Here is an 11,615-nt window from a genome sequence, read left to right on the forward strand (position 1 = left end):
AATGTTTTTGTACATAAATCTTTGATCACATTATTTTCTGCAGTAGATTTCTAGCAGAGAATTTATGAGGTCAAGGGATGTAACTATTTTGAAGGCTCTTGCTCTATTTTGCCAAAACATTTTTCAGTTTGTGCTACCAGTATTATATGAGTTTTATGTCACCTTTGCCAATATCCAGTATTGGCATTTAAAAAGCATTTGCAAATTTGGTAGGTGAAAAATAATACCTTGTTGTTCCAATTTACATTTCTTTGATTAGTTGAGGCTAAGCATTTTTTCGTATTTGTTAGTCATTTGCATTTTTTCCCTCCAAATTAATGAGAATAGGACATTTTGAGCATCATTGAAATAGAGTTTTGGAAAGAGATTAACAAATCACCCCCCCTCCCCATACCAGACTTTGAATCGGAAAGAGGTCATGGTCAAAAAAAGCAGATTTCTGTAGAATTATCCTTGGTGTCCAGGCCTGTATTTTATTCTGGACACATTACTATTCTTAATTTGATAAAAATATTTTTTTTCGAAGGTTGAAAAGACTATTTGAAATTTTACAGGTACGGATTGAAGTGTGAGAGAGAAACAGCATGGTGTCAGATGGTGAAACATGAAACTAGATGTAATAAAAGTAATTAGGTGTGTGTGATGGCCTGAATGTTTGTGTCCCCCCTCCCCCTTTCAAATTCATGTGCTGAAGCCTAAACCCCCAGTGTGATGGTATTTGGAGGTGGGACATTTGGGAGGTAATTAGGTCATGGGGGTGGACATTCATGAATAGGATTAGTGCCCTTTTAAGAAGAGATATGAGAGAGATGATCTCTCTCTGCTCTCTACCGCTAGGGGATTTCAGGTGAATCTTGTCTGCAAGGAAGGAGTTATTGGCCTCACCAGACAATGGATCTGCTTGTATCTCGATCCTTGGACTAACCAGCCTCCAAAACTGTATGACATAAATTTTTGTTGTTTAAGCCATCAAGTCTATGGTATTCTGACTGAGATAGAAATCTCTATTTGTCAGGGTTCTCCAGAGAAATGGAATCAATAGGATTTATATGTATATCTTTCTAGATATATAGAAATTTATTATAAGGTATTAGCTTATAATAAAAAAGCTAAACAAGAGATTTATCATAAGATATTAGCTTCCATGTTATGGAGACTGCGAAGTCCTATAATCTGCCATCTACAAGCTGGAGACCCGGGAAAGCTGGTCATGTAGTCTGAATGCCTGAGAACCAGAGAGCCAAGAGTGGAGGTCAGTCTGGATCCAAAGGCCTGAGAACCAGGAGCACTGAGGCAGGAGAAAATGGATGTTTCAGCTCAAGCAGTCAGGCAGAGAGTGAATTCAGCCTTCCTCCACCTTTTTGTTCTATTCAGGCCCTTAATGGATCGGTGGTACCCACGCACAGTGGGGAGGGCCATCTGCTTTACTACAGTCTTTGCACAGGCTCACCCTCCACCCGAGTCACCCTGCCTGTTTCATTCCTGTTTCCAGTTCAGAGTTCTTGAATGTCCTCAAGGAAGCCTCACCTGACCCCTGAGATTCGGTCAGAGTCCCAGTTCTGTGAACCCCCTGACTCTCTACTTCTCTGGCATCATCACAGAGGTAATTAAATAACCGGTTGTGTAATTCAGCCTTTGATGTCTGCATTATGGTTTCCATGTCAATTAGGGTAGAAACAATTGGAAGGCAGAATCAGAGCAGTTTTATTGGCCATATGCCACACCTCACGCCATACCTGTCAGGTGACATCCCAGTCCAGATACTGAGGGGGAGAGCAGGGGAGAGAGAGAGAGAGAGAGACAGGGAGAGGGACTCATGTATATATTTTTAAGTTGCATTTCTCTTCCTTCCTCTCACTGATTCTGTCCCTGATGGAGAAAACGTTATCAAGGGGGACAGGATACATTACCTTGTTATTGCTACCTTTGCTCTTAGTTCTGGGAGATCCCCTCCCTCCACCTTCTTGTGAGCTTTTAGCTTTCTGTCTTCAGCATCTGCCCTGAAATGCTGAAAAAGCTGGGTTTTCAACATCCTAGTGTTTGATTACCTCCCATCCATTATTTCCAAAAGGTGTGCAGGAAACCCCCTGAAGTTTACCATCATCAAGGGAAAGGTAAAAAGCCAAAGGGTTATCACCTGGTGGCCGTGTTCACCAGATAAAAGAAACACAAGGTGGATGGTGGGATAGTGAAACATTACCTAATCCTGGGGTCACTGTGACCAGACCCCTGATACCTAACTCGGTAATATTTTCCCTGTTCCCCAAAGTCATCAGTACATACCATTAGGCCAGAGCTAGGCTGTAAATCTCTTGAGTGTGGGGATTCTGGGGGTCTCGCTCACTGCTCTATCCTTGTGTCCTCACAGTAGTCTAGCTCATAAATTTGTGCCTGGTAAGCATTTGTTAGATGTGTGGAGGAATTACACTCTTGATTCCATTTAGATTTTATTTTAGTATATACCATGATTTAGAGAACTAGCCTTATTTTCCCCACAAATGATCAGTCTGTAACTTCAGTGGCAAATGTCGAATAATTTATCCTTTTCCTATTGACTTAAAACACTACACTTACTGTATACTAAAATCACATATGTACTTGGTGCTCTTTCTGTACTTTTTATTCTGTTTGTGAATCTGTTGATCTATTTGATCCCATTACCATCACACTTTTAGAAGTTGTCTTTGATTATGTTCTTCCAATGGCCAATAATAAATTTACTTATTTTTAAAGAAGGATCTTGCTTTCATAGATGGTACAAGAAGATAGTTTGAATATTCTTGAGGCTCAGAGCCAAAATTACAGATATCATAATACTGCATTCTGTTAACACACTTCAGTTAATATATACAGCACAGCTAGTCATTTTATTTCCGATTGTGGTGTCCTATTTTAAAATTAAAAATATAGAATATATTAGAAGTACATTCTACTGAAGGTGCTTGTTTACTAAGTTAAAGGAACTTTTAACAGCTCACAACAATGTCCTTTTCTCTCTCTGGACAGTTGTGAGTGAGCTGGAAGATTGTCTTGAACTTCTGGTCTTTGAGAGAAGACTAGAAAGTAAAAGACATTGTTGAACATTATGCATATCTGGAACTGCTTCTTCATTACTAATTTTCAGAATCTTCTTGGCTATTCTCACCCCTTTATTATTCCTGATAAACCTTACAATTATCATGCCAAATTCTGAAAGGGAAATCCTGCTGATATTTTGACTAGAATAGAACTACATTCAACGATTAATTTGGGGAATTTTCAGGTCTTTGAAATATTGAATGTTTTCATCCAGGAGCATGATATGCTTTTTTTTTTTTCTTACTCTGTTGTCTTTGATACCCCTTAATAAACATTTTCAGCTTCATATGAATCCTATGTCCTCCCTCTGTTGCTACCTCTCTTCTTCCCTGCTTCCTCCCCCTTCCCTCCCTCTTTCCTTTTCTTCTTTCTCTCTCTCTCATTTCACTTGCGAATGAATATTTTTTCCCCACTATCTTCTCAAAACTGGTTACTTATTTAAAAAATAATTATTGAGTATCTATATAGTGCCAGTTTTATTCCAAGTAATCTAAGCCATTTAATTTTTATTGTGGTAAAATAAATATAATGTAAAATTTACCATTTGAAGCATTTTTAAGCGTATAGTTTAGTGGAATTAAGTACATTCACATTGTTGTCCAGCTGCCACCACTAACCATCTTCATAACTTTCTCATTGGCTCAAACTGAAACTCTGCCTCAAGCCCTTGTCTTTTGAGTAACCAGTGTGATCAGACATTTTAGAAAACTCTGCTATTAATTTGAATTGTTTTACAATTGATTTTTTTGTTTGTTTTCAAGATATATACTTGTGTTTTATGCAAATACAGATAAGTCTATCTATCTCCTTTTTAATAGGTGCCTCATTTACTTTTCTTGCATTATTGCAATGGTACATGGAACTTCCACCATAATCTTAAACAACAGAAGTGATTATGGGCATCTTTGTCTGTTGTCTATTTTAATGAGATTGCCTTTAGCATTCAAAGAAAATGACAAGTATTCTGTTATTTGGTGGCTTACCATTTGATATGGATATTCTTTACTAAATTATAGAAGTTTATTTCAATCCCTATTTTGTTGGGAGATTTTTTATTAATCAGGGATGGATGCCCTATTTTATAAAATAATTTTCTGCCTTTATTGAATTAGACAAAATTTTTACTATTTAGTCCTAGCAATGTGGAACTATTTTTGCATTCTTAAACTTCATTTTGTTGTAGCTATGGATCTCTTAATATGCTGCTTTGTTAGGCTTGTTTAAATGTTATTTAGATCTTTATGGCTGTACTTAGAAGTGAGATTTCTGAGAGAGGAATTTTATTTTTTTATTCTTCAAGTTTCTTATTTGTATTTTTTCTCTTTCATTTGTTTTTTTCTTATTAAATTTGCAAAATTTTATCTTCTGCTTAATTGGCCATTTCAAAGAACTAGTTCTTAGATATATGAGTTCTACTATGTTTTGTAGTGTATTAATTTCTCCTTTATTGTAATTATTAATTCCTTTTCTATACATTTTGGACTTCCTGTTTTTAATGTTTTATTATTTCTTATTTAATAATAAAAGCATTTAAGACTATGAATATTCATCTGAATACAGCTTTGACTGCATTCTGTGAAATGTGCCATTTATTGTGGTTGGAGCAATTTTCTAAATTGTCTCAATGTATAGATTTTACTTCCAACCTGACCCAAGAGCTACTTTGGAAAGAGTTTAAAATTTTCTGGTGATAGAATGGCGAGAACACATAGCCTGTACAAATTCTATTTTTGAACATTTTCTGAGACTTTCTTTGTAGTCAGATAGAAAATGGATATTGTCTAGGTCTTTCTAGTTTATTTAACATGTGAAATGTGTTAGTTTACCTTTTTTTGTCAGTTCTTCCTTGAAATTTTTTTAGCAATTGCTTTATGTATTTTGATGCCAGTACATAAAGGGTCTTGACCATTGTGTGTTTATTGGTTCTGTCTTTATCAGGTGGTTGCATTTTGTGTGAGGGAGGTATTCCTGAAGACTTTGCAAACCCACAATTGATTTCTCATTGGAATAAATGTGTGGTGTGTGGGAGAGGGTGTTCTTGGTGTGCATGAATCTTCAAGCACTACAGTGTATTTTTGCTTTAACGAGTCTTTGTTTTTCTATTTTCTTCTGCTATGTTTTTCAAAAGACGTTTATCATAATGGCTTTTTAAAATCTTTCTTATAATATTGTATCATATCTAACTCTTACTTAAGTTTTTGTAGTTACCATTAAGCAATAGTAATTGTATTATTTAGCAAACATTCTTATAAATATGCAAATAGTTTAACATTCAAGTTTAACAATTACATTTTATTATAGACTTATTTTTACTGTATACTATAGTAAAACAATAAGTACTCACTAAAATCATCTGCAGAAGTTCTAGCATTTAACAGCAATATAGGTCCCAGGTGGTGGGTATATTTGTTTTCTGCTAACATGGTGCCATCATGTGGCAACATCAATCATCATCATCACCATCATCATTGTCACAACAAACACTATGTAATACGTATGCAAGGCTGTGTTCTAAGTACTTTAAATGTATTAACTCACTTAATTCTCTTAATATCATATAAGATGGTGATTATTATTATTCCCACTTCATAGATGAAGAAACCAAGACACAAATAGATAAAGCCACTTGTCTAGGTTACACAGCTTATAAATGGTACAGCTTGTAAATGACAGGATTAAAACACAGACAGCTTGGCTCTGGAGTCCACACTCCTGAGTACCATGCTATGCTCTCTTCACAGTTTACAATTCACTTGGTTGGAAACCTCTGTAATTTTGCTATGTTTTTCAAGAACTAAAAATGCTGGGCTTTGCATTATTTCAAAATTTGCACATAAAGTACAATAAGATGTTTATATCCTACTATTTAACTTACCTAATTCAAAATCACACACAATGTAACTATACTGTTTTGCTAAATTACATTACAGAAAGCTTGCCTAAATTTATATCTATATTATAATCTTACTACCATTATTAAAAAGAGATCTTTGTCAGGCACCTGGGTGGCTCAGTCTGTTAAGTTGTCTGCCTTCGGTTCAGGTCATGATCCTGCAGTCCTGTGATCGAGTACCACATTGGGCTCCCTGCTCAGTGGGAAGTCTGCTTCTCCCTCTATCCCTCAACCCGTTCTCATGCTCTCTCTCTCTCTCTCAAATAAATACATAAAATCTTAAAAATATAAAAAAAATAGAGATATTTGTTAACAAGGGGAAATGTAAAGTGACCTGTTGTTTTCATTTGCATCTTTTATTTGAATTAAAAACAACTTTCTTTTCTTTATTTCTTTTTCCAAGATTTTATTTATTTGACAGAGAGAGATACAGCGAGAGAGGGAACACAAGCACGGGGAGTGGGAGAGGGAGAAGCAGGCTTCCCGCTGAGCGGAGAGCCCGATGCGGGGCTAGATCCCAGGACCCTGGGATCACGACCTGAGCTGAAGGCAGATGCTTAAAGACTGAGCCACCCAGGTGCCCCTAAAAATAACTTTCTTGACCTTAAGTGTCTCTTCTGTAGATTTCCTGCCTATGTAATTTTTCTTCTGGGATGTGAGTATTTTTCTCTTTGATTTCTGAAAATTCTTTCTATTTTAAAGATATCAACTAATCCTCCAAATTTAAGGCACCTTGACAAAATAGTACAGTTGCATTCAGTACGATTCTGAATTATGTTTGTTGTAACTTTTTTGTTTGCCTTTGTGTCTGAATTTTCTTTCTGAGTTTTTATTCAGTTGATAGAAAATTTACACTTTCATGTTATCAAGTCAGTTGCTGATTCCCTTTGTGGGCATTCCTCCTACCTCAAGAGCTTGATAAATGTTTAATAATATTTGTTCTATTTTTTTAATGATACAATTTTGTTTCCTTTAACTCTTTGTTCCAACTGGGATTTCTGTTTGTGTGTGGCAAAAGGAGAAATTCTCATTGTGAATCTTTACACTCCCCTTGCAGTTGTTAGCTAACACAATTTATTAAAATCGGTATCTCTGATTTTAGATACACCTTTAATTAAATTGATGTACACAGTAGATGCCATTTCTCAATTATTAGTTCTGTTCTACCAATTCCCTTTGCCTATTTTAATATAATATCACACTGTTTATTGCACCCTGAGATAGCTGTTGAAGGCTAGTCTGACTCCACTGGTATTATTCTTTGACAGCCATATCTATTTATCCTTCCAGTTTCATCTTAAAAGACAGGTTGCAGAGGCATTTAGAGCATGGGCTCTGGAGCTGGACTTGTCAAGTTCAAACTGAGTTAGCCTACCTGCCCGAAAACTTTGGGCAGGTTGCTTAACCTCTCTTTATGCCTTGGCTTCCTCACTTGTGAATAGTAGTAATATCTTCCATGAGAACAATAGGAGTATCTTCTCCATGGGGCTCTGGTGAGGGCTAACGGAGTTACAACAACCCCGGACCCTATTAGAACTGTACACCTGCTCCTGTGAGAGGTAGGAGCTTTCGACTCACCAGTACTCCCAGGCTTGTGACAACAGATACAGGGATTATCTTCTACAGACTGTTTACTCCTGGCACAACTTTCTAGGAGCACTTACTGACTCATCCTTTATTCTACTCTGTCAGAGTTTGATGCGTTAGAAACTACAGCATTTTGAAAAGCCTGCAGACCAGCACAAGGTGGTTACTTTTGCTTTCTTATCAAGCACATGCTGTTCGTGAACAAATTTGGAACTTGCTCTTCTTATCTTTCAAGACTAGATAACTATTAACAGAACTTACCCAATAAATATTTGTAGTTTTTTTCATATGCCACACATAGTGTTCATGTAGATGCTTTATAGATGTTGTAATTCTTTTGTTATTATGAATTGGATTACTTTACAAGATGTTTTGTAATTCATTATTACTAGTGTTAAAGTTACAATTTTTTTGAATACATGTTTTAGCAAGCCACATTACTCTTTTTCTTTTCCTTTCATAACTTCTACTGAGTTATTTTTCTTATTATCATTCCCCGATATTTGTCTGGTTTAGAAACTGTACTTTCTTTTTCTATTCTTTTAGCATCTTCCTTAAATTTTTAATGACATATTTGACTTAGGTTTAAAGTTAAGGAATGTCTTTGTCCTCTTCCCAAACATATGAAGACCTTAGAGTAGGTTTAACATTGATCTCCCCCTGCCATCTTCCATATTTTTATTATTTAGTGGCTCCACCTTAGTTTTTTTTTTTTAATGTTCTCTTTTGAAATAATTATAGATCCCCAGGAAGTTGCAGAGATAGTAGAGAGAGGTCCTTGTATCTTCCACGGCATTCCCTGTAAAACTTACATCTTATGTAACTATAGTGCAATATCAAAACCGGGAAGTTGACACTGGTGCAATGTCTGTTTACAGTTCTGGGTCATTTTATCACATGTGTAGATGTGTGTGACCACCCCCGGAATCAAAATATGGAACGGACCAACCACCATAAATATCTCCCTTGTGATATTCCTTTTCTTCTGACTCTCACCCCTCTCCTTCCCCTAGCCCCTGGCAACCACTAATGTGTTCTCCATCTCAACCACTGTATCATTTTGAGACTGTCATATAAGTGAGATCCTACAGCATGTGACCTTCTGAAATTGGCTCTTTTCACATATCACAATGTCCTTGAGATCTGTCCGTGTTGTTGAGTGTATTAGTAGTTCATTCCTCTTTGTCGCTAAGTAGTGTACCACCATTTTGTTTCTATTCCCCTAACATTTGTGGTTATTATTGTTACTACCCTTAGATTTATTGAGATGTTTACCAGTTTCTCTACTTACCATTATTTCTTGCATCCCTATACTTCCTTCTGAGTTCAAATTCCTACTTTGTAGAAGTACTACAGCCTTTAGTAAGTCTTTCAGTGGGGGTTTATTCTTTCCATCTTTGTTTATCCAAAATTATCCCTAATCCCCCTTACTCTGAATGGTAGTTCAGTTCGATAGATTTTTCTAGATTCAAAGTTATTTTTTCACAAAACTTTGAGGATATCATACCTGACTTCCATTGTTGTCAAAAAGTCCCATCAATCTATTCTTTATTTACAGGTAATTTTGTTGACCCTCCTTTGCTGAATACTCATTCCCTGCTTTTTAAGATTTTCTTATTGCCTTTTCACTCCCACAGTTTCATCACAATGTTTTTAATTGTGCATTTATTTTTATTTATCTTATTCTCATCTCAGAACAAATTTCCAAAATAAAGATTTATGATTTTTTTTCAAAGTACAGAAAATTCTTAGCCAACGTTTCTTTAGTGTTATCCTCTTTCCTATATTCTTTCTCTAAAGTCAGGAACAAATTACGTACAGTAAAATTCACCTTATTTAGACATAATGTTTGGTGAATATTGACATCCATAGTCATGTAACCACCACTGCGATCTATAACAGACTATTTCCATTGTCCCAAGAAGTTCCCTTGTTTCCTTTATAGTTTATGCCCTATTTCCATCCCATCCCTGACAACCATTCATCTAACTGATGTCTACAGTTTCACCTTTTCCAGATCATCATATAAACGGAGTCATACTGTGTAGAATCTTTGTGTCTGGCCTTTTTTTTTCCCCCTCAGCATAATGCACTTGAGGTTTGTTGATAATGTTGCATGAAGTAGTTCCTTCCTTCTTATTCCTATGTAGTATTTCATCATAGGGCTATACCACCATTTGTTTATGCATTTACCAGTTGATGGACATTTGGGTTGTTTCCTGGTTTGTGCAGTTATGAGTAAGGCTGCTATGAACATTTGTGAACAGGTCTTTAAGGGACATATGTTTCATTTCTCTTGGGTAAATATATGGGATTGAAATTGCTGGGTCATATGGTAATTGTGTGTTTAATTTTATAAGAAACCATCAGACTGTTTTCCAAAGTGGCCATGGCATTTTCTATTCCCACCACCACCTATGTGTAGAGATATATTTGCTCCATATCCTCACCAGCACTTAATATTGACGACTAAAAAAAATTGTCCATTCTAATAATGTAGTGGTATCTCACTGTACTTTTAATTTGCATTTCCCTAATGACCAATTACATTGAGCATCTTCTGATGTACCTATTTTGTTATCTGTATATCTTCTTTGGTGAAGTGTTTGTTCAAATATTTTTCTCAATTTTTAAAAATAGACTTTTAAAACTATTTATTTTGAGAGTTATTTAAATATTCTGAATATGAGTCCTTTATCAGATATATGTTTTGCAAATATTTTCTCCTAGTTTTTGGCTCATTCTTTTCCTTAACTGTCTTTTTTTTTTTTTCACGTTAACATTCTTAGTTTATTGATCCTCTCATGAAAAATCTGCACAACCAGATAAAGCCACTGCAGCATCTTTACTCCTTCTGTTGTCCAATCTCCAGCTCACTTTTTGCCAGCACCGACATTGGCTTTTGCAGTCCCCCTGACTTTCTTCATTCTGTTCTTGTGTTCCTTTTGCAGTTTTCTTGATGTCTTTTTCTTCTCATACAGGCCATGTCTTGCAAGTCTGTGTTTGGGTTCATTTTTCTTTGCATAATCCAAGGAATCATATATCATGCCAAAGCCGGTTGTCTTGCCACCACCAAAATGGGTTCTGAATCCAAACACAAATATGACATCTGGTGTGGTCTTGTACATTTTGGCCAGTTTTTCCCGAATTTCTGTCTTAGGTACTGTTGTCTTTCCGGGGTGAAGGACATCAATGACCATCTGTTTCTGCTGAAATAGTTGGTTAGTCATGAACTTCCTGGTCCGGATAGTTACTGTGTCGTTCGGATAACTGCATGGCTCTGGGGAGACTCACCATGATCTTAACTGTCTTTTGAGAAGGAGATGTTTTTAATCTCGATGAAGTCTATCTTTTTATGTTCTTTCATGGTCAGTACTTTTTGTTTCCTGTGTAAGAAATCTTACCTTTCCCATGATCACAAAGATTTTTCTCTTATGATTTATTCCGGAAGTTTTATAGTTTAGATTTTATGTTTAGGTCTGTGACCTAATTTTTGTACCTGTGGTGAGGTAAGTAAGCACTGAAGATCCTTTTCCCACTTCCAACAAATTTTGACATGTTACATTTTCATCTCTATTTAGTTCAAAACACACTATAATTTATAATTTTATAATTTCCCTGATTTCTTCTTTGAGCCATGTATTATTTTAGAAGTGTTTCATTTTGTTTTCACATATTTGGAGGATTTTCCAGATTATCTTTCTGTTACTGATTTCTTTTCTTTTTTTTTTTTTAATTTAACACTACATCAAAAACTAATGATGTAATGTATGGTGATTAACATAACATAATAAAAAAAAGAAAATATTTTTATCATGGTAATTTTCAAACAAAATTAGAACATTGATTTCTAATTTAATTCTATTGCAGTCAGAGGATGTATTTTGTATGACACAGATATTTTAAATTTATTAACCCTTATTTCATTGCTCAGAATATGATCTATTTGGGTAAGTGTTCCAGGTACTGAAAAAGAATGTAAAAATCTTGCTGTTTTTGCCAGAGTGCTCTGAGGATGTCAGTTACATCAAATTGATTTATATTGTTGTTCAGATCT

The 11,615-nt window shown here is 35.5% G+C and overlaps 1 pseudogene; it reads right to left on the minus strand.

Moving 5' to 3' along the window:
- Positions 1–10,317: 10,317 nt before the first annotated feature.
- Positions 10,318–11,116, minus strand: LOC118531089 (small ribosomal subunit protein eS24 pseudogene; annotated as a pseudogene).
- Positions 11,117–11,615: the final 499 nt, after the last annotated feature.

The sequence above is a fragment of the Halichoerus grypus genome, chromosome 15 (assembly GCF_964656455.1).
Source record: "Halichoerus grypus chromosome 15, mHalGry1.hap1.1, whole genome shotgun sequence".
NCBI classification, from domain to species: Eukaryota; Metazoa; Chordata; class Mammalia; order Carnivora; family Phocidae; genus Halichoerus; species Halichoerus grypus.